The sequence below is a fragment of the Neolamprologus brichardi genome, chromosome 5 (assembly GCF_056152115.1).
Source record: "Neolamprologus brichardi isolate AB-2024 chromosome 5, ASM5615211v1, whole genome shotgun sequence".
Classification (NCBI taxonomy): domain Eukaryota; kingdom Metazoa; phylum Chordata; class Actinopteri; order Cichliformes; family Cichlidae; genus Neolamprologus; species Neolamprologus brichardi.
Window position 1 is genome coordinate 34862784 of NC_142108.1, and position 6190 is coordinate 34868973.

At 42.3% G+C, this 6190-nt stretch overlaps 1 protein-coding gene across 1 annotated transcript in view; it reads right to left on the reverse strand.

Moving 5' to 3' along the window:
* The window catches only part of pcbp4 (poly(rC) binding protein 4), a 197838-nt gene that overhangs the window by 66562 nt on the left and 125086 nt on the right, over positions 1-6190 (reverse strand). The gene's annotated exons all lie outside the window — the stretch shown is intronic.

Below are 6190 nucleotides of genomic sequence, written 5' to 3' on the forward strand. Positions count from 1 at the left end.
TCATCACAGGACCCCTCAGTGCCTTCCTTATGGGTTCTGGCTCCTGTGACTCTTGTCAGAATGATACAATGGACCCAGCGCTCAGTAAGACTTTTGAATGGCGGCAGATGTCTCTCTCCTTTTTAAAGAGGACCGTTGAACTGAAGCCATGGCTCACCCCTGAGCGTGAGCCCATCTTCAGGCAGACTCGCCGGCCCATATGCGGCACGTTGTGGTCCTGGGGTCCCATGGCTCCTGGGCACCACATCCTCAGGTAAGTTTGGAGCCATTCGACTGCTGCAATGCATACGATATCCTCCAAATCATCACCCACTCCTAAGAGGAAGCACGGTCCCTGTAGATGCTGTTAATCACCGCCTCTGCAGTCAAGTTTGATGGAGACATCAATGTTCGGCACCCTAGCCAGCTGCATATCAGTTCTCCTTGGTTGACTCCTTCATCCCTGTCTTTAGGATGAAGGTTGCAAAGACCCACCCAGGGATGACTCAGGCCACCAGGGGCCTCACCTGGGACTTGGGGGATACCGCCTGCTCCTTTAGACGTGCTTCTCCCTGAACCTGAGCTAATTACAGGTCAGCTTCCCTGCACTTCACAACCCTGAGCCACCAGATCCTGTTCTTTGTGAACTAGCACTGCCAAATCAAAGCCCAGGAGCCCCGTGCAGCCTAAACATATTGCTTGGGATGGGCCCCATCTGGACCAGACCACTGGCTGCCATCGACTAAGCTTCCCGAGGGGTCCCATCTCCTTCACTACCGCCTGCGAGGCCTCCGTCTCCACTGTTGCGTTTCCCCCTCTTAGACTACCAGGTAGGCTCTGCCTCCTTGGCCACTGGTCCTCGACCTCCTCCACAATCCCATCTGGTCATCAGTATCTTCCCTTCATCACCTTGTTTTCCAGTTCCATCTCCATTCCTGGGCAGCGTTTCCTGCTCCAGCCCCTTCCCTGCTCTATGGACTCTCCTCCTCATTGGTTTTAATTTTCTATTTGTTTTTTACTTTTTAAAAAAAATCCTCTCTGCTCTTCTTTCTAATGCCGTGTTAATTTATCCGCACGTCTATAACTTTCTTCATTTCTCTTTTCAGCATTTTTTAGCAACGACATCTCACATTTAATATCCCAGTTTAACTACACACACGTCCATCAGCCTTTCTAATTTTCTTTTACGTTCACATCCCTTTAATTTCTCTCTGTTCTGTGTTAGCAGAGGTGCCCGAGGTGGTTCAACGCAATCTTGTGATATCAGGCTGCACGGCTGTGAAATACCGACCATCTTTCAGTATGAAACGGTTACACAGTGAGCCCACTGAACCAAATGCTGTTAGAAACTTTTGTGTGTACACATGGGCAACAAATCAACATTTTTCTGTCTATAAACATCTCAGCGCATTAGCATCATGGGATATATGATATAATGTTGTAAGGGAACAGGAACAAAGCACTGGCACCCTGCAGGTTTGATCTGCTTTCTGGGAAAAACAAAAACAAACCTGAAGTGCATTTTGGGTAAACTTTCAAGGGTCGGATCACTGAGGCAGCTGCTCAGAACAAATGATAGCATATGGTCTCATTTCACCTACCGTTTGATACCAGGCTCATCTTCCAGCTGTGTGAGAACATATTTTTGAATTGAACTCTTCCCAAAGATCCAGAAATAACTCTATCCTGAGGTCAGGCCTAACCACTTCCTGCCTGCTCAGGCCTGGATGATGAAGCATGGACTGGTTTTTGGTCTCAGTTTGAAGCCCAGCCCTCTAGCACAGCGGTCCCCAAGCCCCGGGCCTCGGACCGTTACCAGTCCGTGTGTCGTTTGGTACCAGGCCGCGAGAGTTGAGGCTCAGGTGTGAAATGTATAGTTTTCAGGGTTTTTATCGGTTTTCAGCGTTATTTTGTTATCGTTTTTATCGTTAACTCAGTTTTCCTGGGTCTTTTCACGTGTGTTATGAATAAATCTTCTTTTTTTTCAGTACCGGTACTAGTTTTATTTTGTTGTATTTATCCGCGACACCTTAAAGGCCGGTCCATGAAAATATTGTCGGGCATAAACCGGTCCGTGGCGCAAAAAAGGTTGGAGACCGCTGCTCTAGCATCATGGGAAACACTCATCCCCTCAGAATAATGCTGGAGGCAGCGGGATGCCCTGTTAGGTAAAAACCAGTCCCAGACACACACCTGAACCTGTGCAGGTCCTAAGACTAATGCTGTGCATGATCTCCCTGATTACAGCCTTTATTTAATCCCTCGGTGACACTTTTCACGCCTCTTTCTTATATTCTCTGCTTTCCAGCTTCATTAATTCTTCATCGGACCCCCTCTTCCCTCATCTCTTTATCTCTTCCAATTCTTTTTTAAACCCCTCTCTGCCCTCTCTCTCTCACTCCTTCCTCATTTCACAGCTTTTTAAAATCCCTTCAGCGACCCGTCCACCGCTCTCTAAATCACCGTCCATTCTCTGCCCCGATCCCCCCACCCCGTCCATTTTCATCCCATCTTGTTATCTTCCATTAGGATTGCTAAGATTTAAATACCATCTGCCTGGATTTAATTTCTCAGCTTGCGTCATGTCTGTCAGACGTTTCATTTCTCTGCAGCCAAAACCGCTCTGCCGTGAACTGGCACGCGTGCAGCCAAACTCATTTCCTTCGTCTTATAATGTATGCGTGTTTAACGTTTCTACATTTGTGGCTGAAATATTTTCCCTGAATTCAGTGTTTTGGTCTCTGCTTGTTCTGTGTTTGATTGCACAGCGAGAGCTTGTAACCAATAACCCGACAGCCGGGCGCGGCTTGTTTGTTAGAGTTCACTCCACATCTACATCAACAAGACGTTTTGCTTTTCTCCTGATTTCATCCACACCTTTGAAAATGGAGAGTAATTACAGACACTTCACTGATTTGGCCGCTTGGCTTAAACACAATCTGAACACAGCACGACATTTAGCCTGTTGTGTTTCTGTTTCCACTACTTTAAACTCTGATCTTCAGTTAACAAAAGATTTGATCTTGTGGCTGATTAAAGATGATTGTTCTTAACCCTGGAGAACCAATGGTGTCAAATTTGACCCCATTGGTTCTCCAGGGTTAAAATCAGCCAAACCCTGTTTTTAATGCCTTTTACAATTAGTTTGGTTTTTTGCCTTCAGGTTGTTTGACCAATGATTAGTAGGGATGCACCGATACCGATACTGGTATCGGGGCCGATACTGTAAAATGTGTGTACTCATACTCGTAAAAGTTAACCGATACCAACTTATTTCATTAATCAGAGGGTGGCTTGTCATTTCTGTTGTAGTTTTTTAGATTGGCCACTAGGGGGACAATTATTATTTTATTTATTATTTATTTTATAATTTTTTATATTTTATTATTTATTTAATAATTATTATTTTGTTTGTTTGTTTACAATATGGACACTCTGCAATAATTTAAAAGTTTATTTTATTCTCAAACCTAATTTGTATTTATTTTATTCCAAACAGAAGTGTTTATTTATTATTCTGAAAGCTCGAGACAGTGCCAATAGTTCAGTGATATTTTGTAAAATTACAATGTGGAGACTCTGCAATAATTTAACAGAAGTGCTTATTTTTCACTTGAAATTTTTTTGTGGTCATTTTTATTAAGATTTTATTTTTTATCGGCAGAGAATAAAATAAAACCTGTCTTCCAATTAACTGTATTTGTGTGTGTGTGTGTGTGTGTGTGGTAGAAGTATCGTTTTTTGTACTTGGTATCGGCAAGTACTCAGATCCAAGTATTGGTTTGAAAAAATTGGTATCGTTGCATCCCTAATGATTAGTCATAAGTTCAAACCCACAGAAATCAGACTGACAAACAACAGAAAATACATTTTATGCTGCAGAGTAATAGTTTGAGAGCCATCACCACTTCACCTGCATCCTGTGGGGTTTAACAAACGGACCGGGAAGCCTGGCTCCGTGACATCACTGTTATCCATCATGGATAATGCTATCACCCTCTATAATACAATACAGCTGTCAGACCGAGAGGCATCTGGCAGATATCTTCCTCGTCTGCAGGGTCTCTACCTCACAATACGAAGCCCCTTCGATCAGCTGTTGCTGCGATTTGACGCCGTCTGAATAAAACTGAGCTGAACGTTTTTATTCTTCATTTCTTTGATGTTTATGAACAGCTGTTTCTGCCATCTGACTACATGCAGCGATAAAGATCCAAAAACAGCACGATCAAATAACATACGTGTCTGCGCCAGTTCTTCCTCGTTGATAATCATCGTCATCATCATCTCACCTCATTTAAAGGCCATAATATTTGTAGATTACATTTTGCAGGCCTCAACTAAAGAAGAGAAATACACAGATGTTTAAAAATGTAATATATGTTTTATGTTTCCTGACTTCACCCACAGAAACATCTTTTATTCTGTTTAATGTGTTGCTGCCATCGCCTCCCTCGGCTGCTGTAACACAGCTAACAGATCCTGTTACAGTTATATAAAACAGAGAATTTTAATACAAGGTTACCTTACCTTTCTTTTCTGTGTAACCTATTAGCAGTCGTACTAAAGACGACTCACAGCACAGCACACCAACATCAAACTACGTCTTTTGTTACTGGACAGATTGACTGAACCCAGCAGTGGCAGAAATTACACATTATATTAATGCACAGACATTCATGAATTAGCTTTAAAAGCTCTTTTTGTAAAATCAAATAGACTCATGTAGGATCGGCCTCCCTCGGGGAAATGAAGGCGGGGTGGAATGAATGACCTTCACGGACTCTTCTGTTAAAATATCCAACCTTAAAGCCTGGAACAACAAATAATCCTCCATTTATGATAATCTGAGAGGTGCCAGGTGTGTCACGTGCAGTGTTGGTCAAGTTACTTAAAAAAAGTAATCAGTAACTAATTACTGATTACTTCCCCCAAAAGTAATCCCGTTACTTTACTGATTACTTATTTTCAAAAGTAATTAATTACTTAGTTACTTAGTTACTTTTTAAAAACACGATTTACAAGCGATTTAACGATTTAACTTTATGCATCAAGCGAACATTTAATTATCTGCAACATTCTCTGACTGGAAGAAATTAGTTTAACATTTAAACCTATTTTCTGCACATTCCAGCACATAAAATAAAATATTTTGTGTGTTTACACTCAGTCTTTCAAATAGATGCAAGTAAAACACAGCAGAAAATAAATAAAGTCACAGACTAGCGGTCCTGTTGCTCTATTTTCACCTGTAAAGCAGGAGTGGGGTAGGCGGAGGTTTACCCTGGTGCAGGTGTGCAGCGGTCAGTGGAAGAATCCGCGAGTTTCTCTGTGAGTTTCCCATTACGTCGTAGCTACTCGGTGCTTGTTTGGAAGTTTAGGGGTTTTTTCGCTGTAAAAAGAAGTTTTCTTCCCACGAACAACGGACACTAATGTTTTTGTCACTTTTTATGGAATCAAACTCAAAGTAAGGTCAGTACTTCCACGCTTTAAACGCTGCACGCTCATACTCTCTCTGCACTCGATATATGATCCATTGTTGATCTGCACACAGCTGTTGTCACGAACGTCGCACTCGCTTACGTCACTGTCATGAGACATTCTCGCAAAAAAATCACGGTTTTAGTAACGCAGTAACGCAGCGTTCCTACGGGAAAGTAACGATAATCTAATTACCGTTTTTGCAATAGTAATCCCTTACTTTACTCGTTACTTGAAAAAAGTAATCGGATTACAGTAACGTGTTACTGCCCATCTCTGGTCACGTGTGCTATGGGGTCACCTTGCTAACAAGCCAGCAAATGTTAGCATGTTAGCACGCCGCCTTTCCATCCAAATACGGTCTTCTAACCCCCAAAACATATCACAGTCCGGTTCCACAGCAGCAGCTCTGTCCTTTCAGCTGATATCGCTTTAACACAATATAAAGATGCCTTTGAGATGACGTCATAGCTGAAGGCTTTAAACTCTGTTTACACTTTAAAAGCACAAGAAACTCACAGGAAAGACTGACCTAAATAAGCCTCTTGTTTTTTTATGTTTGGTGCACGGAGACAGGAGGATGCTGCCATGGCAACTTGTGCCTAACTTAGAGCCAACAGTACATCAATAAATGTGAATGTTTCATTTGGTGACGATTAGCAGCAAAGTTTAAATGACAAGATAAGAACGTAAAGTTTGTCCACGTTTTTGTAAACCATCGGTCAGCAAA